Source organism: Lithobates pipiens, unplaced genomic scaffold (assembly GCF_037356315.1).
Source record: "Lithobates pipiens isolate NorthernLeopardFrog02 unplaced genomic scaffold, aLitPip1_a1.2 Scaffold_19, whole genome shotgun sequence".
Lineage (NCBI taxonomy): Eukaryota > Metazoa > Chordata > Amphibia > Anura > Ranidae > Lithobates > Lithobates pipiens.
In genome coordinates, this window is record NW_027507764.1 from 520,137,008 (window position 1) to 520,161,909 (window position 24,902).

The 24,902-nt window shown below is 45.7% G+C and overlaps 13 pseudogenes; all 13 read right to left on the bottom strand.

Annotated features, from left to right (window-relative positions):
* Window positions 1-12,354: 12,354 nt before the first annotated feature.
* LOC143999416 (5S ribosomal RNA) lies at window positions 12,355-12,473 on the bottom strand (annotated as a pseudogene).
* Window positions 12,474-12,573: 100 nt separating this feature from the next.
* Window positions 12,574-12,692, bottom strand: LOC143999319 (5S ribosomal RNA; annotated as a pseudogene).
* Window positions 12,693-12,792: 100 nt separating this feature from the next.
* On the bottom strand, window positions 12,793-12,911 carry LOC143998968 (5S ribosomal RNA; annotated as a pseudogene).
* Window positions 12,912-13,231: 320 nt separating this feature from the next.
* On the bottom strand, window positions 13,232-13,350 carry LOC143998840 (5S ribosomal RNA; annotated as a pseudogene).
* Window positions 13,351-13,449: 99 nt separating this feature from the next.
* Window positions 13,450-13,568, bottom strand: LOC143999515 (5S ribosomal RNA; annotated as a pseudogene).
* A 952-nt stretch (window positions 13,569-14,520) lies between these two features.
* LOC144000073 (5S ribosomal RNA) lies at window positions 14,521-14,639 on the bottom strand (annotated as a pseudogene).
* A 160-nt stretch (window positions 14,640-14,799) lies between these two features.
* LOC143999540 (5S ribosomal RNA) lies at window positions 14,800-14,918 on the bottom strand (annotated as a pseudogene).
* Window positions 14,919-15,017: 99 nt separating this feature from the next.
* On the bottom strand, window positions 15,018-15,136 carry LOC143998824 (5S ribosomal RNA; annotated as a pseudogene).
* Window positions 15,137-15,239: 103 nt separating this feature from the next.
* LOC143998696 (5S ribosomal RNA) lies at window positions 15,240-15,358 on the bottom strand (annotated as a pseudogene).
* Window positions 15,359-16,059: 701 nt separating this feature from the next.
* Window positions 16,060-16,178, bottom strand: LOC143999955 (5S ribosomal RNA; annotated as a pseudogene).
* A 5,902-nt stretch (window positions 16,179-22,080) lies between these two features.
* On the bottom strand, window positions 22,081-22,199 carry LOC143999399 (5S ribosomal RNA; annotated as a pseudogene).
* A 1,169-nt stretch (window positions 22,200-23,368) lies between these two features.
* LOC143998623 (5S ribosomal RNA) lies at window positions 23,369-23,487 on the bottom strand (annotated as a pseudogene).
* Window positions 23,488-23,909: 422 nt separating this feature from the next.
* LOC143998774 (5S ribosomal RNA) lies at window positions 23,910-24,028 on the bottom strand (annotated as a pseudogene).
* Between the last annotated feature and the right edge of the window lie 874 nt (window positions 24,029-24,902).

Consider the following 24,902-nt stretch of genomic DNA (forward strand, 5'->3'; position numbering starts at 1 on the left):
ATACATAAGACTGGCTAGTTTACACAGTGTTTATAGAGATGCAAGGGTGTACAGAGAAGCTAGTATATATAGAAGACTACAGCATACAGAAGAAAGGCTAGTGAATACAGAATAAAGGCTAGATTATACAGAGAGGCTAGTGCATACAGTGAAGCTATTTTATATAGAAGGCTGTTTAGTGTATACAGAGAAGATAGTGTGTACAGAAGAAAGGCTAGACAGGCTATAAAGAGAGACAGGTGTTTACAGAGGACAGTTTGGGGTATAGAGAGATGCTAGTTTATACAGAGAGACTAATGTATACAGAAGACAGGCTAGGGCATACAGAAGACGGGCTAGTGTATTCAGAAAATAGGCTAGTGTATACCGAAGACAGGCTTTTGTATGCAGAAGACCGGCTAGTGTATACAGAGAAACTAGTGTATAACAGAGTGTATATAGAAGACAGGCCAGGGTGTAAAGAAGACAGAGTAATGTATACAGAAACAGAAAACATGCTCGTGTATATAGAGAGGCTAGTGAATTTAGAGGGTAGGCTAACAATAGACAATCTTGGATATACAGACACATTTCATCATTTCATCTAGTTCGCATCTCTAATGGAGTTTGTCTCATTGCCATGTTATGCCTTTTCATTCTTATGCTAAATATAGACTACACGATTTTAATCACCCACATCAAGCATGCAATAAAACTATCATACATCAAAATAAACCATGTACTGCCAAAACAATAACGGCCAATAACTTAAAAAATTACTTATCAGTCAATGACTTAACAAAATAAACTTTGCACTCTTTTGCTCTATTTTGCATATTTGTAATTCTCCACATCAACTGTAACTTTGATATCACCACTGACGACACACCATCCTGACTTATTTTGCTTTATTTATTATTAGAAATAGAGAGTACTATCTCAAAACCAGTTAAATCTATTCACTTCGATGAGGTCTACCGCTAATTGTACGGTAATGCAAAATGTTCACAAAACCATCCATTTGCTACCAGACATGCTGCACATATTATGAGTAATGTAACTATCGCTCGCTAACGATGTAAAAAGTTTTATTGCTTTTCTGACATTAACCGAGTATCTCTGACATTAACTGAGTATCTCTCTGCACTAGGATCATTGCACAGTTAAAACACAGTGACAAAACATTTCTTTTTACCGCAGCAAAATGTGAGAAAAGCAGTGTAAGCCGTCTTTCTGCCATATGCTTCAGAAAATTAATGTACCGCTTTTAAATCCATATCAATTCCACATCCTAATGTAAACTGTCTAAAATTTTAACATTTACTGATAGCAATTACTGATATTACATTATGATTATACCAGTGGAAATGGACCGCGTAATGGAATTGTCAAATTAATCATAATCTCAGAGTTAACTTAGCTGATAAATTTACGATTTACTCAACGATTTACTCAACGATTTAAACTTAGATTTTTTCAGGCTAAGTCAATTTAATCTTAAATAATTTATACTATATTCTACTGTACTCCTAAATAATGTACTGTTTTTCTGTATTTTAGCCGTGCTCATATTTCGTGTTATGTTGCTATTCCAACAATCGGCCTTAATGAGGATATTACTTTGCAACAATCTCTTGATCCCTTTTGTGTATTCACTTTATCTGTATTTATATTTACTGCCTCAATATACTTATTATTATTATATTATAGAGATTACTATCTCTAAATCATTGTAAACGTAACCATAGTTATAATGTCTACAGCTAATTTTACGTTAAAGCAAAATTCACACAAAACCATCTTTTTAAAACCTTTTAAAGCCGGCACATTAAGAATAATGCAACCATCTCTCTACCTCTATGCAATAGGATTCTCTTTCTGACTCTATTTTGTATATTACTTCAACTGTCACACTTTGTAACACATAACACTGGCAACACATTTTTTAAAAGCAGCAAAATGCGAGCAAGTGGTTGCAAGTGGTTGCAGTAGCAAAGGATAGCAATAAAGTTTGATTACATTAATAACACATAATGCAACTATTTTACATTCACATCAAGCATACATCCTATTGTAAACTGTCTATCACTATTAATTTTCAGGGTTACTGATACATTATGCGGATAACCAGTGGAAACGGAGAAAAGTCAGTGTAAGCCGTCTTCGTGCGTAACAAAATTAATGGAACGATTTACACGTTGGAATTTACAAGCTACGTTAATTTACTCTTAAATAATGTATACCCTTTAGCTGCTTAGCTCACACTTTGCTGTATGTAGCCGCGTTAACTGTATTAATGGTTTCATGTAAGTAACCAATGGGGATTGACATTTCATGTCTATCTCACATCTCTAATGCAATTTGTCTCTTTAAAATTTCATACTTTTCCGGTTATTATACTTTCTCATCCTTAAAGACAAGTTGCTGATATTTTATGATTACAGCAATCATCTCATCTAATTGCTAGTCCGATATTCTAACTTGGTATTACGTTGCAAGGCTCTATTGAACAATGTAAAGGTAAGCTAGATATTTTGTGTATTTCCACTTAAACTCGACCTGTTTATACTGTCTCAATATTATCCTTTCTAATTTTGCTAAATTAGATTATAGGGTTTGCTATGTCTAAATCCACCTTTATTACGTATACTGCTACTTTTAGGATAATACAAAACCATCTTTTGCTTCTTTACACGCTTCACATATTAAGAGTAATGCAATGCTACCGATGTGAACAGTTCAATTGCTCTTCTTACATTTAGCTGGTATCTCTCTGCTATAGGAAACTGAATTTGTACTACAACGATAACTCATCTAATATCAGTCCACTCAGTGCTACCGGGATAACTTTTTCATTTAGAGTAATGAAATGATTTCTCAGTCATTTTGAAGCTACTGCAAAAAACGCTTCCGATCTCTTTTCAACTGCAATACTTAAGCTCTGCAATATAAAGGAATATTTAGCTGCTTAGCTCAAACTTTGCTGTACGTAGCCGTGTTAACTTTATTAATGGTTACCAATGGGGATTGACATTTCATCTCTAATTCACATTCACATTTCTAATGCAGTTTGTCTTTTTGCCATGTCATCCTCTGCCAGTTATTTTCCTTTCTTATCCTTATGCTATATTTGGGGTATATTTACTACATTATTAAAGACACGTAATGAACCCGATTGATAAAAACCTACACACGTCGTTGCTGTCATCTCGTGTATTTCCACTTAAACTCGACTTGTATATACTGTCTCAATATTAATCTGTGTTATTTTGCTATATTTATTATTAGAATAACCAGATTACGATCTCTATATCCTGGTAAACCAACTCACACAAAACCATCTTATTTCTACCTTACACGCAGCAATAAATATTAAGATATTAACATTTAACCGGTATCTCTCTGCAATAGTAAACGGAATGGGTAGATCACTCATCTAATATCAGTCTTCTCAGTGCTACCGGAACAACTTTTACATTTAGAGTAATGCAACGATTTCTCAGTTTTATGAAGCTACTGCAACTAACGCTTTGGATTTCTTTCCTGTTAAATTACGCTCTGCAATATTAAGCCATGTAAATTGTCCTATTGGTCTACTAACAATGCTATGTATAATAATACAAATCTTTCAAAAGCAATATCAACTCACTACAATACTTACACTCTGCATAATAAATATGATTAATGCGACTAATGCTAATAATAAAGTCGTCTAAAACTCGGCTATAGGTAGAGAATAAAACTATCTTACATCAAGATAAACCATGTACTGCCAAACCAATAACGGCCAATTACTTAACGTCTATCAGTCAATGACTTAACAAAATAAACTTAGCACTCTTTTGCTCTATTTTTTATATATGTAGTTCTCTACATTAACTGTCACATTGATATCACCACTGACAACACACCACTGACCTTTTAACAGCACCAAATATGAAAAAAGCACTGTAACTCTTTACATGATTTAGATGTAGTTGCATTAGCAAAAAATAAAGTCCTGTCTTCTGTACACGCTAGCCTTTCTGTATACATTAATCTTTCTGAGTACACCAGTCCCTCTATATAGACTAGCCTCTCTGTCTTCTGTATACACGTGCCCGTAACCTATATACACTAGCCTGCCTTCTTTTTACAATAGTCTCGGTGTCCCAGCCTCTCTGCATACACTAGCCTCACTGAATTCCCCAGACTCTCTTCTGTATACACAAGCCTATCTGTAAACAATAGCTTGTCATCTGTACACACTAGCCTCTCTGTATACACTAGCCATTCTTCTGTATACACCAGGCTCAGGGGAATAACATTAGCCTATCTGTATTACCTTGTTTGACTTTTCTGATTTCTGTTTCTTTTCTAGGGTCTACCTCGCCGTATACCCAAGCCAATCTTATTACCCCAGCCTCATTCCAATTATAATAGCCTCACTGTATACCCCAGGCAGTCTTGTGTTGGGTTTTTTCAGTCTGCTCAGCCATCTTCTTGTAGGGTTCTTCGGGTCAGCCCTTGCTCCCTTTTCCCCACGTATCCTCTCATTCACAAGAAGTTCATTCTCATGTCTGGGTTACCTTGGGCATCAGGCTCATCCTATCCTTCACGGGACATTCATTTGGGTTTGCGTAGCTTGCAGGCTCTTAGGGGGTTCCTTCTCATCTTCAGGTCAAGAGTCGGTGGGTTCTACTCTCACAGCGGTAACTTACAGTTGGCGTTTGGGCATATGTCATTTTATGGATGGGATCTTTACCTTTCCTTTTCCACCTATACTTGTGTCTTTTTGCCCTCTTTTCAAGCATACTGACCATCCAGGCCATGGCACACCTCAGGCCTTGGTTCTTAACCACTACAATACAGGGCACTTTCGCCCCCTTCCTTCCCAGCCCAATTTTCAGCTTTCATCGCTCTAGCGCTTTCAGTGACAATTGCGCGGTCATGCTACACTGTACCCAAATGAAATTTTTATCATTTTGTTCGCACAAATAGAGATTTATTTTGGTGGTATTTATTCACGACTCCGTTTTTTATTTTTTGCGATATAAGCGCAAAAAAACGGAAATTTGGAAAAAAAACAATATTTTCTTTTTTCTATTTTAAAAGAAATCCAATAAAATCAAATTTTGTCATAAATTTAAGCCAAAATGTATTCTGCTACATGTTTTTGGTAAAAAAAAATCCGTTAAGTGTATAATAATTGGTTTGTGTGATCACGGACATATGTACGCAAATGATCATGTACATATGTGTGCAGGTGATCACGTACATATGTGTGCACATAATCATTGGGACAAGTGATTTTAGTGGGACATATGTGGGGGACATGTTTTTATTATTAGGGACATGTGTTTTTATTTTTTGGGGACATGTATGTTTTGGGGACATGTGTGTTATGGGGACATATGTGGGGACTGTGTTTACACTGTGTGGTGTGTTGTGTGTTTACACTAGACTGAAGATCAGTGAGTAAAAAGCTGTAAAAAACAGCTCATACTCACTGATCATCAGCCGGCTGCAGCAATCTACTCTCCTCTCCTCAGCGATGACTTCTGTGTGAGGAGAGGAGGAGCCGATTGCCTAGCAACCGGCTGTTTGTTTACATCACATGATGGCCGTGATTGGACACGGCCGTCATGTGATCAGGAGGGCCAATCACAGAGCCCTGATTGACATTCCTGAACATCCTATCAGAAGTAGACGGCTCCCACCCGGCCGTATATGTGCATTGGCCGGGTGGGAAGTGGTTAAGTAATATCGCATTTCCCACTTGAAGACTCCGATTACAAGTGGGAAGGCTGGCCGCAGGCCAACCCGTATTTGTGGGAGGTGTCTGAGGGACTATTAAACCCTCCTCCTCTGTCAGGGCCAGGGTTGGTGTTTTCTAGGGAGAGAGAGACCGGGTTACACAGACTTGCTAGTGTATACAGACGGAATAGTGTATACAGAAGACCAGCTAGTTTATACAGAGAGGCTAATGTGTACAAAAGACAGGCTAGATTATACAGAAGAACGTACTGGATATGCAGAGATGGAGGCGAGGTTATACAGAGGGAGAGGCTGTTTTACACAAAGAGGCTAGTGTGTGCAGACTTGCTAAAGTATACGGACAGACTAGTGTATACAGAGAGGCTATTTTAAACAGAGAGACTAGGGAAAACAGAGAGGCTAGTGTACAGAGACAAGCTGACAGTGAGGCCGGGGTATAATGAGAAGCTAAGTTATACAGTAGACAGGCTAGTTTATATAAAAGACAAAATTGGGTAAACAGAATACAGGCTGGGGTATAATGAGAGGCAAGATTATACATAGAGGCTAGGGTATAAAGATGTATACAGAAAGGCGGGGTATACCGAGAGACTATGTGTATAAAAGACAAGCTAGGGACGGACTAGTGTATACAGAAGACCGGCTAGTTGATACAGAGAGGCTAGATTATACAGAAGAACATCCTGGGTATGCAGAGAGCTCAGCTTCAAGGGATGGCCAACGTGAGTAATATGAGTGAGACTCCTCACCCCCCCCCCCACCTACCAGATCTGACTTTCATCCCCTTGCCCTCTCTGCCCCGGTCATCTGGTGGCAGTTTTATGCACTCCCTGGCCCCCACCCATTCATAATCCTTACCGACCTTTCCTTCCGCTGCTCACAGGAACACACTGGAATACTTGTCTAATTAACCAACTTGTACAAGACACCGCTATCCTCCTGTCTGACACCGGTCCCCATTGGAGGCGTTACCCCTCACTGTTTGGGTGGTCCCTGCCTCCCCCTGGATGCTCCACATATACCCCAAAGACATTGTCGGAGGGGCACCACTTGACAGGTGGCATCTCCCATTGGAGGAAGGGATGATGGCCCCAACCCCTTGGCAGCAGGTTCTTTCATGTACAGACCAGGGCGGCTCATCTTCCCTTCTGGAGTCTTGACCTTAGAGGGGGGAGTTGCACTTTGGGGGGTCTGAGTGATACCTAGTGCGCTGTACTGGAAGGGCTTGACATTCCCGCATATGTGTCCCCTCTCCCTGGTTGCGCCCCTCGTCCCCCCCTCTGGCCCCCACCTACTCTTTGCCGACATTGCCTTCTGCAGCTTTCGGGGACACCCTGGATGACTTATTTATTGAGCCTATTGGTGCGAGACACTGCTTCCCTCCAGTTTGACTCTGGACCCCCCTGGAGGATTTACCCCTTACTGTTTTGGCGGTCCCAGCCTCCCTCTGGATGCTCTACACAGCCCCCGATGGTGATGCAGGAGAGACACTAATTGGCGGGCCCCAGAACTGCTGCTCGGGTGAAGTCTCCTGTTGGATGGAGGGATGGTGGCCTCAGCCCCTTGCCTGCCAGATTCTCCATGCACTGACCAGGGCTGCTCCTCTTTGATCTTCATGTGGTGACCATGGAGGGGAGGAGTTGAAACTTATGGGGTTTTGTGGTTGCTGGTGTGAGCACGCTAAAGGACTTGACCTTTCCGCATGTTTGTCCCCTCTCCTTTGCTGCCCCTCCTTCCCTCCCCCTTCCCTCCCTTACCTCCTTCCCTTCCCTCCCCCCTTCCCTCCCCCCTTTCACTCCCCCTTTCCCCCCTTACCCCCCTCTTTCCCCCCCTTCCCTCCCCCTTTTCCCCCGGGGCGTGGATGGAGGAGAGGGGGTAAGGAGAGGACAATCTGCCAAATAGAGAAATACATTTGTTCGGGGGCTGCATGTACTTTTGGGGTATGGGACGGGGGGTGGTGGATCCCATTCTGTGATGCCTTTTCTGTTGTGACGGGCTCCCTCGTGCATGCCTACATTTAGGGCGAGCTGAGGAGACCCCTCAGTGCTGACAGTTCTATGCTCTACCTCTGTTTTAATTATACTATTGTTTTTTGGTTCTATGATGTTACTGATTGTCTTTTATTTGCATACCGGTATCAGACATGACATTTACCACTGCCGGGACTGGGGGGACTGGGATCCGGGGGCTCCCTCTCCGACCTGTCTACCCACCAACCCAAGTAGGACGGCGCTTTAAACCCAGTGTACATCTGGTAAACGCTATAGCATAATTGTGCTGTTTTAGTATACAATTCCTGTACTGTTGAGTGCGGACAACCCTTAATTTCCCTCTCCCCTGGGGTTGAGGTGCCCGGCCTCTTTTTCCCCTTACCTTTCCTTCCATTTGCCCTTCCTTTTTCCCCCTTAGTTCCCGCCATCCATTACCTACCCAATACCTACCTTGGTTCAACTTTCTTTGCTTTTCTCGGACGTCCCCCTTCCCCTCCCCGAGGAGCGATGGCAGACTCAGTCAAGGTCACCTCTCTAAACGTTAAGGGACTGAACTCCTCTGAAAAACGGTGGATCCTCCTGTGAGAACTGAAGACTTCCTGTACTGATGTGGCCTTTATACAAGAAACACATTTTAAAAATACTAGCCTCCCCTTTCTACGGTCAAGATCCTTCGCTAAGGTCTACCACTCTACTAACCCCTCCTCTAAGACCAAGGGAATCTCCATTCTGATCTCTAGCAGGCTCCCCTCGGTTCTCCAGGATTCTCTGGTGGACCCTGGGGGCCGATATCTTTTTCTTAGGGGCCACATTGGAGAGCTCCTTTTTACATTTACCACTGTGTACGCTCCCAATGATCACCAAGACACATTCCTCAGAACTACCCTGCACAGATGATGTGACTTTCGGGAGGGCCAGTTGATATTAGGTGGGGACTTTAATGTCCCCTTTCGCCATCGGTTGACACTTCTGCCTCTTGCTCCTCGCTCCTCATTTACTCTAGAAAGCGGATTACTAAGTGCTTACTGAATGACCAATTAGTTGATATCTGGTGTCTGCAACACTCCGGGGAAAGGGACTACTCTTTTTGCTCTTCCCCTCACAAATCATACTTGAGGATAGACTTCTTCTTGATTCCACATGACCAACTGCACTTGGTGAGCTCTTCCTCCATCGGCCATATTACTTGGTCTGACCACGCTCCTGTAGCCCTTACCTACACCCTCTCTAGGAACCCCTCACCTAGGACTCTATTCTGGCACCTTAATGAGAGCCTCCTCCAGATACCGGAAGTTTTAGCAGATGTGACCAGGGAATTGGACCTTTATTTCCAAGAAAACTAAACGCAGGACTGCGACCCGGGGATAATTTGGGAGGCTCACAAGTCAGTACTCCGCAGGGTACTTATCAGGCACGGGGCACGCATCAAACGAACACGGAAGGAACAAATTGCTAATCTGTTTTGTGAACTTGCCTCTGTGGAAGCGAAACATAAACATGCCCCCTCACGGACCTTAGAGATTGAATTGGGGACACTCCGTACCCAGATTACTGACCTACTCCATTATAAAGCGAAAGCAGTACTCCAGTTTTGTCGTAAACTGATGTAGGAATCAGGGGACAAATGCGGAAAAATCTTTGCCAGGTCAGTAAAGGAGTTGAAATCTGCCTCTTACATACAACAGTTGATAGATGAGAATGGCCAGAGGGGCTCTACCCCAACCCAAATAGCCAAAGTCTTTGAAAAATGCTACTCTGATCTCTACAACCTGCCCGATTCAGGGTCCGGACAGGACAATATAGACAGATATGTAACCGGTTCTGGTCTACCAACCCGATCACACTGGAAGAAGTCCAGATGGCCGTGGGACTTCCGAAGGTGGGTAAGGCTCCGGGCCCTGACGGATATACCGCACAATACTATAAGACCTTCCTCCCTATTCTCGGCCCGCGCTTGGTGAATTTATTGAATACTCTGAGCTTGAATGGGGATTTTCCTGAGCATACCCTTAGAGCCCACATCTCGTTGATACCTAAGGAGGGCAAAGACCCGGGCCTATGTGGGAGCTACAGACCAATTTCCCTCCTAAATTCGGTCCTAAAACGATTCTCTAAAATCCTCGCCACGTGATTGGCACAGCACTTGCAGTCCCTTATACATATTGACCAGTTAGGTTTTATTCCCACCAGGGAAGATAGGGACAACACCATTAAGGTGCTTACCCTGGTCCATAAAGCAAAGTCATCTGGGACCCCTTGTCTTTTCGTGAGTACTGATGCCGAGAAAGCTTTTGATGGGGTCAAATGGACATTCATGTTCTCGGTCCTTCGCCATATAGGTCTGAGTGAACGGATGTTGGCATGGATAAGTAAGATATACTCACGCCCTTCAGCTCAACTCAAAGCGAATGGGGTGCTCTCATCTCCCCTTGACATCGGGAATGGGACCAGACCGGGTTGCCCCCTGTCGCCCCAGTTATTCGCACTGTCATTGGAACCCTTTCTCTCCACAATTCGACAAAACTCAGACATAACGCGACTCCAAATCGGTACTATTGACATCTGCCTACGTAGATGACATGCTGTTCTCGTTGACGAATCCCAGAGTTTCCTTGCCAAATCTCCTTCGGGAATTCCAGATATACGGGATACTTCTTGAAATCAGAGGCCATGGGGGTCGAAGTCCGCCTGCAAACGTTACTAGACTTGTAGTCCAATTTTCGATTTAAATAGACCCATACAGCCCTTAAGTACTTAGGTACTTACATTCCACAGGACAACGCGCGTACGTTTATGTTGAACTTCCCCCCACCCCTTGTCACTAAGATCCACAGTTTGCTTCACGGGTGGCATTCTGGCCTCCATTCCTGGTTCAGGAGATGCAATCTCATTAAAATGAACATACTCCCTAAATTTACCTATCTTTTCCAAGCTCTCCCGATCCAGATTCCAGTCCCGTTTTTTAAGCAAGCTCAATCCCTGCTCACTCAATTTAACTGGGCCCACAAAAATCCCAGACTTAAGTGGTCACAGCTGACATTGTCTAAACAACAGGGAGGGTTGGTTCTCCCTGACTTGCGATGCTACTACCTGGCCTCCCATCTGGGGCGTGTATTGGACTGGAATGGAAACAAACTTTCTAAGCTCTGGGTGCTACTAGGACAATCTCACTCCCAAATTCCGCTAAGAAGCACCATGTGGTGCTATAAGGATTTACCCACAGAATTGACGTCACATCCCACTATAGGGGCTTCATTGAAAGTCAGTCACCTGATCGCTACCCAAAACACACTCACGTCTTTGACTTCCCCCCTATTCCCTATACGTGGCCATCCGAACTTGGAACCGGGGACCCACTTAGAAATTCCAACCTAGACCATGCGTCTAAATTCGTCATTGATGGAAAATGACCTTCTTTCTCAACCCTAACAGATCCGACAGGGCTTTTCCAAATGCCTTTTTGGAGAGCGGCGCAACAACATCATTTTTTACATTCCATCCCCAATACTCAAACTTTCGCACGCCCTCAGACGGAGTTTGAGACTCTATGCAGGAGCGAAGGCCCTTTGGTCCACATTCTCTCTCAAACAGATCACCCACACTTAACCTGTCTGTCCAACTGGGAAAAGGACCTTAATTGCTCGTTTTCCCCAGCACAGAGACAACGCATTATCACTTTGGCTCTCAAAACCTCGCTGTGCACGAAGATACAGGAGACAAATTTTAAACTTCTCACCAGGTGGTATTTGACACCATCAAAGCTGCATAAATAATTCCCCTCTTCCTCGAACATATGCTGGAGGTGTGGAGAAGAAGAGGGCACGTTGATCCACATTTTTTGGTCCTGCCCCAGCTTGGTGGACTTCTGGACAGAGATCCGATGCATAACACAAAAATTCACAGACTTCTCCATCCCGGAAGAGGCTGCATTCTTTCTCTTGCACCATTCACAGATTCCCATTAAGAAGTACAAAAAAATAAATTTTACGGCATGTGATAAATGCGGCGAAATCCTGCATCCCTCTCTATTGGAAAAAATGTTCCCCCCCTTTCATTACTCACTGGCTTAGGAAAATAGAGGACATTAAAAAAAATGGAGGACTTGATCCTCACATCACAAGGTAAACAAGAATTTTTTAAACAAACCTGGGACATCTGGAATACCTTTATATTCTCGCTGGAAGGATGTCGCCTGCTATCACCTTAATGCTCTGAGCTTTCCTTGACTGGCCCCTTGGACAGTGGCTGCCATTGTGTCTCGTCCCCTCTTCTCCTTTCCTGATCTTTCACCCCTTCTCTTTTCTGCCTTCCTCCCCTATCTCTCACCCCCTCCACCCACTCTCTCTTTTGGAAAAAGTGGAAAATTGGGAATGACGGCCCCACCCCCCCCCCTCTGGATGGATTATGCCGGAGGGACCTGGGGTTTGTGTGACCCTGGATCTTGGTACAGTACTTTATCCGTGCCTTGAATCATTATGATTGATGGAAGGCAGACTCACAGTTGCGAATATACCTGTATCAAGTATTGTTCAGCTGCTTTTTGCTCTGTATTTCTCTGTTGCATTATGTACTCGGGGGACCGTCTTCCCCTGTTTGGAGAAAAAATTATATTTGAAAAAAAAAAAGAAGCCTACGACACCTGGTATTCCCAGGCGGTCTCCCATCCAGGCATTAACCAGGCCCGACCCTGCTTAGCCTCCAAGATCAGACGAGATGGAACAGATTCAGGGGGATGTGGCCGTAGCCAATAACTTCAGGCACTCTCAACTCTCTTGACAAATGCCAAGATGGTCACCTTGGGAAAGAAACAAAAAAAAAACAAGTCAACACCAACAACATAAAAAGAAGTCTACAGCACCTAGTATTCCCAGGTGGTCTCTCATCCAGGTATTAACAAGGCCCGACCCTGTTTAGTCTCTGAGATCAGACGAGATCTGGTGCTTTCAGGGTTATGTGGCCATAGGCAAGCTCTTCAGGCACTCTCAACCCTCTTGACAAACACCAAGATGGTCACCTTGGTAAACAAACAAAACAAAAACAAGTCAACGCCAACAACATAAAAAGAAGCCTACAGCACCTAGTATTCCCAGGTTGTCTCCAATCCAGGTACTAGCAAGGCCCAACCCTGTTTAGCCTCTGAGATCAGAGGAGATCGGGCGCTTTCAGGGTTATGTGCCCATATGCAATCTCTTTGGGCACTCTCAACCCTCTTGACAAATGCCAAGATAGTCACCTTGAGATACAAGCGAAAAAAGACAGGTCAATGTCAACAACATAAAAAGAAGAATACGGCACCTGGTATTCCAACGCCATCTCCCATCCAGGTACTAACTAGGCCCAACCCTTCTTAGCCTCAGAGATAAGAAGAGCTAGGGCTTTTTCAGGGTGATGCTGCTGTAAGCGATCTCTTTGGGCACTCTCAACCCTCTTGACAAATGCCAAGATGGTCACCTTGGGAAACAAGCGGAAAAAAACAAACGAATCAACGCAACAACATAAAAAGAAGCCTACAATAACTGGTATTCCCAGGTGGTCTCCCATCCAGGTACTAACCAGGCCTGACTATTCTTAGCCTCCAAGATCAGACAAGATTGGGTGCTTTCAGAGTGATGTGGCCATAGGCAATCTCTTCAGGCACTCTCAACCCTCTTGACAAACACCAAGATGGTGACCTTGGGAAACAAGCTAAAAAAAACAGGTCAACTCCAACAACATAAAAAGAAGCCTACGACACCTGGTATTCCCAGGCGGTCTCCCATCCGCGTACTAACAAGGCCTGACTCTTCTTAGCCTCCAACATCAAATGAGATCGGGTGCTTTCAGGGTGATGTGCCCGTAGGCAATCCCTTCAGGCACTTTCAACCCTCTTGACAAACGCCAAGATGGTCACCTTGGGAATCAAGCAACAACTTAAAAAAAAAGCCTATGGCATTGAGAAATCCCAGGCGGTCTCCCATCCAGGTACTAACCAGGTCCCAACCCTGCTTAGCCTCTGAGATCAAATGAGATTGGGCTCTTTCAGGGTGATGCAGCAATAGTAGATTTTTTTTCAGGCACGCTCAACCCTCTTGACAAACGCCAAGATGGTCACCTTGGGAAGCAAACAAAAAATCAAGTCAACGCCAACAACATAAAAAGAAGCCTACAGCACCTAGTATTCCCAGGCGGTCTCCCATCCAGGTATTAACAAGGCACGACCCTTTCTAGCCTCTGAGATCAGAGGAGATTGGGTGCTTTCAGGGTGATGTGCCCATAGGCAATCTCTTTGGGCACTCTCATCCCTCTTGAAAAATGCCAAGATAGTCACCCTGGGAAACAAGCGAAAAAAAACAGGTCAACGCCAACAACATGAAAAGAAGAATACGGCACCTGGTATTCCAAGGCCGTCTCCCATTCAAGTACTAACTAGGCCCAACCCTTCTTAGCCTCCGAGATCAGAAGAGATAGGGTGCTTTCAGGGTGATGCTGCTGTAAGCGATCTCTTTAAGCACTCTCTACCCTCTTGACAAATGCCAAGATGATCACTTTGGGAAACAAGCGAAAAAAAACAGGTCAACACCAACAACATAAAAAGAAGCCTGCGGCTTCTGGAAAACCCAGGCGGTCTCCCATCCAGGTACAAACCAGGCCCAACCCTGCTTAGCCTCTGAGACCAGACGAGATTGGGTGCTTTAAGGGTGTTGTGGCCGTAGGCAATTTCTTTGTGCACTCTCAACCCTCTTGACAAATGGCAAGATGGTCACCTTGGGAAAAAAGGGAAAAAACACAGGTCAACGCCGACAACATAATGAGAAGCCTACGGCACCTGGTATTCCCAGGCTGTCTCCCGTCCAGGTACTAACCAGGCCCATCGCTGCTTAGCCTCCAAGATCAGATGAGATTGGGCTCTCTCAGGGTGATTTGGCCGTAGACACTCTCTTTGGGCACTATGAAGCCTCTTGACAAAGGCCAAGATGCTCACCTTGGGAAAAAAGCTAAAAAAAACAGGTCAAAGCCAACAACATAAAAAGAAGTCTACGGCATCCCGTATTCCCAGGCGATCTCCCAATCAAGACACTAACCAGGCCAGATCCTTCTATGGCACCTGGTCTTCCCAGGCAGTCTCCCATCCAGGTACTAACCAGGCCTGACACTGCTTAGCCTCTGAAATCAGATGAGATTGGGTGCTTTCAGGGTGATGTGGCCGTAAGCATTCTCTTCAAGACACGCCCAACCCTCTTGACAAACGCCAAGATGGTCGCCTTCAGAAACAAGCGAAAAAAACAGGTCAAAGCCAACAACATAAAAAGAAGCCTATGGCACCTGGTATTCCCAGGCGGTCTCCCATCCAGGTACTAACCAGGCCTGACACTGTTTAGCCTCCGAGATCAGACGAGATTGGACGCTTTCAGGGTGATGGGGCCTTAGGTGATCTCTTCGGGCACTCTCAACCCTCTTGACAAATGCCAAGATGGTCACCTTTGGAAACAAGTGAAAAAAAAAAAACAGGTCAAGGCCAATAACATAAAAAGAAGCCTACGGCACCTGTTATTCCCAGACGTTCTCCTATCCTGGTATTAACCAGGCCCAACACTGCTTAGCCTCCGAGATCAGACAAGATCGGGTGTTTTCAGGGTGATGGGGCCGTAGGTGATCTCTTTAGGCACTCAAGACCCTCTTTTTAAAAGCCAAGATGGTCACCTTGGGAAACAAGCGAAAATAAACAGGTCAACACCAACAACATAAAAAGAAGCCTACGGCACCTGGTATTCACAGATGGTCTCCCATACAGGTATTAACCAGGCCGTACACTGCTAGGCCTCTGAGATCAGATGAGATTGTGCGCTTTCAGGGTGATGTGGCCATAGGTGTTCTATTCAGACACTCTCAACCCTCTTGACAAATGCCAAGATGGTCATCTTGGGAAAAAAGTGAAAAAAAAACAGGTCAAAGCCAACAACATAGACCCTGGCGGTCTCCCATCTGACCCTGACCCTGACCCTGCTTAGCCTCTGAGATCGGGCGCTTTCAGGGTGATGTGGCCTTAGGCGAACGCTTCGGGACATACTCAAAACTCTTGACAGATGCTAAAATGGTCACCTTGGGAAACAAGCGAAAAAAAAACAGGTCAAAGCCAACAATATAAAAAGATTCCTACGGCACCTGTAATTAGGTATTATCCAGACCGGACCCTGCTTAGCCTCCGAGATCAGATGAGATCGGGCGCTTTCAGGGTGATGTGGCCAGAGGAGATTTCTTCTGGCTCTTTCAGCCCTCTTGACAAATGCCAAGATGGTCACCTTGGGAAACAAGCGGAAAAAAAAAACATGTCAACGCCAACAGCATAAAAAGAAGCCTACGGCACCTGGTATTCCCAGTCGGTCTCCCATCCAGTTACTAATCAGGCCCGACAATGCTTAACCTCCGAGATCAGACAAGATCGGGCACTTTCAGGGTGATTTGGCCGTAGGCACTTTCTTTGGGCACTCTCACCCTCTTGACAAACGCCAAGATGGTCATCTTGGGAAACAAGTGAAAAAAAACAGGTCAACGCCAACAACATAAAAAATAGAATTTTTATATACAGCTTACCTGTAAAATCCTTTTCTTGAGAGTACATCACGGGACACAGGAGCTTCATTACATAGTGGGTTATATAGGCACCTCTGGTGATTGGACACTGGTTAACCCCCAATTAAGGAGAATTCCTCCCCTATATAACCCCTCCCATATGGGAGGCACCTCAGTTTTGTAGCAAAGCAATAGGAAACCACGTAAAACCCAAGAGGGGTGGGAGCCCTGTGTCCCGTGATGTACTCTCAAGAAAAGGATTTTACAGGTAAGCTGTGTATAAAAATCCTATTTTCTTGATCATACATCAGGGGACACAGGAGCTTCATTACATAGTGGGATGTCCCAAAGCAATGCTCAGATTGAGGGGAGGGAGACACAGATCATAATATATAGACCGCCAAGGACCGGAGGACCTAAACTGCAGCCTGCAGTACACTGCGCCCAAAGGCGATATCCTCTTGCCCTCTGACATCCACCTGATAGAATCTGGTGAATATGTGGACTGATGACCAAGTTGCAGCCTTACAGATCTGAGCCAGGGAGGCCTGGTGATGCACTGCCCAAGAAGCACTTCCAGCCCTAGTTGAGTGCACTTTCACTTGAAAAGGAGGGATCTTCCCTTTAACACTATAGGCCTGAGAAATAATCTGTCTAATCCACCATGAGAGAGTGGATTTTGATGCCACCTGACCCTTCCTAGGGCCTTCCGGCAAAATAAATAAGCAATCAGTTTTCCTTATCTGTGCAGTTGCCTGAAGATAGATACTGATTGCCCTTACCACATCCAAAGTGTGCAAAGATTTTTCTTCTGCAGACTGTGGGTCCAGAAAAAAGGATGGTAGGCTTACATCTTGATTCAAATGGAATCCTGAAACCACCTTAGGCAGAAAGGACCTGTTGGGACGCATTACCACCAGGTCCTTATGAATAATTAGATACGGTTCTTTACTGGAGAGAGCTGCTAGTTCTGACACTCTTCTAGCCGTGGATATGGCTACCAAGAAAACCAATTTTTTAGTCAAAAGAACTAACGAAGCCTGATGCAAAGGTTCAAAAGGTTGCCCCTGCAAAGCTGAGAGAACCAAATTCAGATCCCATGGGCATACCGGAGGTTTGACTGGCGGCCTTATCCGCATAGCCCCCTGGATGAAAGCCCGCACCAGGGAATGTGATGCAAGTGGTTTCTGAAAAAACACTGACAAGGCCGAAATATGCACCTTGATAGTGCTTACGGCCAAATTCATTTCTAGGCCTGACTTGAGGAAGGCCAAGATCCTGCTAATGACATACTTTCTAGGATGACATTCCCTGAGTTCACAACAGGAAACATATGCCCTCCAGATTTTGTAGTAAATAAGCCTGGAGGCCGGCTTTCTGGCATTGACCAGAGTAGAAAGGACTGGCCCCGAAAGCCCACGGTCTCTCAGAATGTGGGTCTCAGCAGCCAAACCGTCAAATTCAGACTGTGTAAAGCAGCATGGTAAATTGGACCCTGTGAGAGCAGATCTGGCCGGAGAGGGAGGATCCACGGCCTGCCTACTGCCAACTTCATGATCTCTGCGTACCACGGTCGCCTGGGCCAAGGCGGGGCTACCAAAAGAACCCACTTTGTTTCCCTCTTGACTCTTCCCAGGAACTGCGACAGAAGCAGGCACGGGGGGAAGGCAAAAATCAAATTGTACTGGTCCCAGGGAACTGTCAGAGCATCCGACCCCTGAGCGAGTGTATCTCTTGTCTTTGACACAAATTTGTCCAGTTTTCTGTTGAACCTGGACGCAAACAGATCTACGTCTGGAGTACCCCACCTGCGACATATGTTCCAAAACACGTCGGGGTGCAGAGCCCATTCTCCTGGGCACAACTGCTGGTGGCGCAGAAAATCTGCCTGCCAATTTTCCACTCCTGGAATGAACACTGCAGAAAGGCATGGAACATGCCTTTCTGCCCAGACAAGTATGCGATTCACCTCTTTTTGCGCAACCAGACTCCTGGTACCGCTCTGGTGATTGATATATGCCACTGCTGTGGCATTGTCGGACTGAACCCAAACAGGGAGACCCTGTAGTCTGAAAGACCAGTTTATGAGATCCATATAAACTGCCCGGATCTCCAAGACATTTATGGGCAATAGCTTCTCGATCGCAGACCATTTCCCCTGTGAGCACGTCTCCTCCAACACTGCTCCCCAGCCTGTCAGGCTGGCATCTGTCATAATAATCTTCCATGGAAGAGGAAGAAAAGTTTTGCCTTTCAGCAAATTCTCGGTTTGTAACCACCAGACGAGGCTCTTGCGTGTCCCTGGGGATAGACGCATAGGAAGATCCAAGGATTGGGGATTCCTGTTCCAAGCCGCAAGGATGCATCTTTGCAGAGGCCTTGAGTGGAACTGGGCGAATGGAACGGCCTCGAAGGAGGCGACCATTTCCCCTAACAGTCTCATGCACAACCGAATGGGGCAAGATCTTCTGCCCAGAATTAGGCGCACCAGATCCCCAATGGCCAAGGCTTTTGGCCTTGGTAGAAACACCTTGCACTGAGCAGTGTCGATAACCATACCCAGGTATTCCAACCTGGTAGCAGGCTGTAGGGACGACTTTTCTAGGTTTATAATCCAACCTAGGCGTTCCAGGTATTCTAGCGTTCTGGTAACACTGTGGTTCAGGAGCGCTACTGTTTTCTCTATGAGAAGCAAATCGTCTAGATAAGCCATGATGGCTATACCCTGAGCTCTTAGGTTTGCCAAGAGAGGGTCCAGAATATTTGTGAAGACTCGAGGGGCCGTAGCTAGCCCAAACGGCAAAGCCACAAATTGAAAATGGTGCTGCTCTACCTTCGAACCTTAGATACTTTTGGTGTGCGGGAAAAATTGGCACATGGAGATATGCATCCTTGATGTCTATTGATGCCATAAACTCTCCCCCTTGCAGGGAGGAGACCACAGTGCGAATTGACTGTATTCGGAAGGACCGGATGCGTAAAAATCGGTTCAGATCCTTCAGATCCAGGATAGGTCTGACACTTTTATTTGGCTTTGGAACGGTAAAGAGATTCGAGTAAAACCCTGAAACCTGTTCTTTTGGGTCCACTTCTACTATCACTCCCTGGGATAGTAAGTGATCTAAGGCCAGAAATAGCGGTCTTTGCTTTACTGGGTCCCTGGGGATCCTTGACCTTAGAAAGCGAGAAGGTGGAATCTCCTGAAACTCCAGCTTGTAGCCCAGAGATACCGAAGAGACCACCCACTCGCCCCGGATCTCTTATTGCCAGGCTTCTGCAAACTGCAGGAGCCTTCCCCCCACTTGGCCGAGCGGGGGTGCTCCTTCACAAGGAAGCTTTCGGGCTCTGCTTGGCAGGCTTTCGCCCCCAGGATTTCTTCTGCCCCTGGGCCCGGCCTTGAGCCTTTCTTGGAGAGGGGGGTTGAGAAGGCCGTCGCCACTGCTTAGAGCTTGATGCTCTGGGAGAAAGAGAACGCCTAAATGATGGACGTTTGCTCCTTTTGACTGGAAGGAGAGTAGACTTACTCCCTGAAATTTTTTGGACGAATTTGTCTAATTCTTCTCCAAACAAACGTTCCCCTTTAAACGGGAACCCAATCAAATGCTTCTTGCATGATAGCTCAGCTGCCCAATTCTTTAGCCATAGGGCCCTTCGCATGTGTACCAACAGGAGAGACAAACGAGATGCTTGTTGGACAGAAGCCAAAATCGCATCAATCATGAAACACAGAATTTGAGGTATTTCTGCATAATTCTCCACTTCCTCACTGGGAAGAAGGCCAAGCATCTGCTTAACCTGTTCATTGAGGAACTGACACAACCCCACAGCTGCGACTGTAGGTTGCACTACAGCGCCAGTCATGGAAAAGGAGGCTTTTAATAATGTTTCCAGCTTCTAATCAGTTGGATCTTAAAATATCTGAGCATTATCCAAAGGACAGGTCAAGTTTCTATTCACGCAAGAAACAGCCACATCGACAGATGGGACCCCCCATTTCTTGGTGGAACTTTCCTCCAGAGGATAAAGCATAGAAAACCTTTTAGGAGGAGCAAACAGTTTATCGGGATGTCCCCAATACTCATACAACAATTTATCCATTAAGGGATGAATTGGAAAGGAAAAGGCAGGTTGTGGGATTTTCCTGACTCCCAGGGAAGAAACAGAGGATGTAGCGATCTCAGCAGCAGGCATTCTGAATGAGGTACGCACCAATTCAGTATAATACTGCACCTGTTTTCTGAGCACCTGGGAGGAGGGGACTCTCTCCTCTTCCTCTGATTCATCCGACTGCTCAAGATCCCTGTCCCAAGATAGGGATCTCTCCTCATTGTCAGAAGTGTCATCTGAAAGAGGAATCTCAGCAGAGGGAGGGGATCTACCCCTTTTCCTGCTATCTTTCAGGGAAGCTGAAATAAAATTCATGATTCTCCCTTCAAAACCCTCCAATGTAGCCCTAAGGGAGTCCTCAGTGATGTATACCGGGGCTGAAATTTTAGGAGAGGCTGCAAATCCTGACAGGGGCACTGACTCATCCTGTGAGGCTGACTCCAGTCTTGCAGGGGGGGATGGTAACCTACAGGCATTTTTAGAACCCCTAGACCTAGGCGGTGACTTACCAGTGTCCTTGTTATCTCCCCCTGAGACCCTCTTACGAGGAGACATAGTCCTAAGCTACAAAGCAGAGGTACTAGTACAAAGTGCAATCACTGTTGTGCTTAAAGTCTCACAATAAATATATATGCTTAAACTGCACAACCTGATGCTGAGTAGGTGTCTTAGGTTTGCCTGGATCCAATCCCTTGGGATGCTTACTGCTCACAGCTCCTGTGTCTCCACTTACAGCCCCCGACGCTCTGGGCTGTAAAACTGCCGTCTGGCGCCTGCGCAGTACAGCGCCGTGCACACCGAACGACGCGGCTCGCAAACACACTCCCGCCTCCTCCATTAGCACGGGAGCGTGCTTGGCGCGCATGCACGAGGACTGCCGGTATCCAGGGGGGAAGGGAATTGCCATCGGAGCTGTCTGGGACCCCCAGACTACGTGGGACCCCTGTATTACCTTCATTGTGGCAGAGATTGCAGTGGAGACGTGAGTCATCTGGGAGAACCAGGCTTCACTGAGCGTGTGTATCTGAAAGGCATGTAAGTATGCATCAGGCTGCTCTTACTCCCCCTAGTTGTGGAAACCAGGTAAGACATACAACTACTCAATGAAGAAATCCATAATATAATTTATACAGGATTAACTTCCCTTACCTGTCCTCGCCGCAGGAATTGCTGAAAACAGACAGATTCCAGCCTTCACCCATCACGGCGGGCAGAGTTGTGCCAACCTTCAGGTTTTTTTTGGGGTTCCTTCTCAGAAGAACCTCCTACCTGGACCTTGTAAAAGACTCTGCCAGAAACTTTCATGCCACTATGTAAATAGTACAGTAAGTCTGGTTTTCCCAGAGCCCAGTCTTCCAATAGGAGAGGACTTACAGGCAAAACCTCGTTTCTTCAGATGACGAGGCCCGGGTACCACATCATCTTGGGAGTCAAAATATCGGCCCGAGATATGGATCTGGTTTGTTGTAGCCCTTAGGCCCCTGCAAGGACCTACACAGAACTTTCTTCATAGCACATGTTTTACGTGACCAACCACCACTGGCGAAGGAAAAAATTAGGTGCCTCCCATATGGGAGGGGTTATATAGGGAAGGAATTCTCCTTAATGGGGGGTTAACCAGTGTCCAATGACCAGAGGTGCCTATATAACCCATTATGTAATGATCCTGTGTCCCGTGATGTATGATCAAGAAATAAGCATACGGCACCTAGTATTCCCAGTCGGTCTTCCATCCAGTTACTAATCAGGCCCGACAATGCTTAACCTCCGAGATCAGACAAGATCGGGCACTTTCAAGGTGATGGGGCCATAGGCGATCTCTTTGGGCACTTTCAACCATCTTGACAAACGCCAACATGGTCATCTTGGGAAACAAGCTAAAAAAAACAAGTCATTGCCAACATTGGAGGCTAAGCAGGGTTGGGCAGTTTCCTTGCCTGAAATAGGCATCTCAGAACTGCCATCTGGCTGCTTCCCGGGTTTCCAACTCCTTCAACTAATCCCAGGAGACAATCCTTCGCCTCCATCCTGGTGGAGGTTCCAAACACCCGATCAATGGTTCCTGTCACCTCCGTCCAGTAGCAGATCAACTTCGGGCATCTCCAAAACATGTGCATCATGTCTCCCCCCATGTTCCCGCGCCGGGGGAAACTTGCGTCCGGCCGTTCGGCCAAATTGAAAAAGTTTACGAAGATACAGGAGACAAATTTTAAACTTCTCACCAGGTGGTATTTGACACCATCAAAGCTGCATAAATGTTTCCCCTCTTCCTCGAACATATGCTGGAGGTGTGGAGAAGAAGAGGGCACGTTGCTCCACATTTTTTGGTCCTGCCCCAGCTTGGTGGACTTCTGGACAGAGATCCGATGCATAACACAAAAATTCTTGTACTTTATCCGTGCCTTGAATCATTATGATTGATGGAAGGCAGACTCACATTTGCGAATATACCTGTATCAAGTATTGTTCAACTGCTTTTTGCTCTGTATTTCTCTGTTGCATTATGTACTCGGGGGAGCGTCTTCCCCTGTTTGGAGAAAAAAAAAGAAGCCTACGACACCTGGTATTCCCAGGTGGTCTCCTATCCAGGCATTAACCAGGCCCGACCCTGCTTAGCCTCCAAGATCAGATGAGATGGAACAGATTCAGGGTGATGTGGCCATAGCCAATATCTTCAGGCACTCTCAACTCTCTTGACAAATGCCAAGATGGTCACCTTGGGAACAAGTGGAAAAAAATAGGTCAACGGCAACAACATAACAAGAAGCCTACAGCATCTGGAAATCCCAGGCGGTCTCCCATCCAGGGATTAAACTGGTCCCAACCCTGCTTAGCCTCTGAGATCAGATGAGATTGGGCTCTTTCAGGGTGATGTGACCGTAGGAGATTTCTTCAGCCACTCTCAACCCTCTTGACTAACGCCAAGATGGTCACTTTGGGAAACAAACAAAAAAAAACAAGTTAACGCCAACAACATAAGAAGAAGTCTACAGCACCTAGTATTCCCAGGTGGTCTCCCATCCAGGTATTAACAAGGCCCGACCCTGTTTAGTCTCTGAGATCAGACGAGATCTGGTGCTTTCAGGGTTATGTGGCCATAGGCAAGCTCTTCAGGCACTCTCAACCCTCTTGACAAACACCAAGATGGTCACCTTGGTAAACAAACAAAACAAAAACAAGTCAACGCCAACAACATAAAAAGAAGCCTACAGCACCTAGTATTCCCAGGTGGTCTCCAATCCAGGTACTAGCAAGGCCCAACCTTGCGAAAAAAGACAGTTCAATGTCAACAACATAAAAAGAAGAATACGGCACCTGGTATTCCAACGCCATCTCCCATACAGGTTCTAACTAGGCCCAACCCTTCTTAGCCTCAGAGATGAGAAGAGATAGGGCTCTTTCAGGGTGATGCTGCTGTAAGCGATCTCTTTGTGCACTCTCAACCCTCTTGACAAATGCCAAGATGGTCACCTTGAGAGACAAGCGGAAAAAAAAAAACGAATCAACGCCAACAACATAAAAAGAAGCTTACAATAACTGGTATTCCCAGGTGGTCTCCCATCCAGGTACTAACCAGGCCTGACTCTTCTTAGCCTCCAAGATCAGACAAGATTGGGTGCTTTCAGAGTGATGTGGCCATAGGCAATCTCTTCAGGCACTCTCAACCCTCTTGACAAACACCAAGATGGTGACCTTGGGAAACAAGCTAAAAAAAAACAGGTCAACGCCAACAACATAAAAAGAAGCCTACGACACCTGGTATTCCCAGGCAGTCTCCCATCCACGTACTAACAAGGCCAGACTCTTCTTAGCCTCCAACATCAAACGAGATCAGGTGCTTTGAGGGTGATGTGCCCGTAGGCAATCCCTTCAGGCACTTTCAACCCTCTTGACAAACGCCAAGATGGTCACCTTGGGAAACAAGCAAAAAAAAACGAAGTCAATGCCAACAACTTAAAAAAAAAGCCTATGGCATTGAGAAATCCCAGGCGGTCTCCCATCCAGGTACTAACCAGGTCCCAACCCTGCTTAGCCTCTGAGATCAAATGAGATTGGGCTCTTTCAGGGTGATGCAGTCATAGTAGATTTTTTTCAGGCACGTTCAACCCTCTTGACAAACGCCAAGATGGTCACCTTGGGAAGCAAACAAAAAATCAAGTCAACGCCAACAACATAAAAAGAAGCCTACAGCACCTAGTATTCCCAGGTGGTCTCCCATCCAGGTATTACCAAGCGTGACCCTTTCTAGCCTCTGAGATCAGAGGAGATTGGGTGCTTTCAGGGTGATGTGCCCATAGGCAATCTCTTTGGGCCCTATCATCCCTCTTGAAAAATGCCAAGATAGTCACCCTGGGAAACAAGCGGAAAAAAACAGGTTAACGCCACTAACATGAAAAGAAGAATACGGCACCTGGTATTCCAAGGCCGTCTCCCATTCAAGTACTAACTAGGCCCAACCCTTCTTAGCCTCCGAGATCAGAAGAGATAGGGTGCTTTCAGGGTGATGCTGCTGTAAGC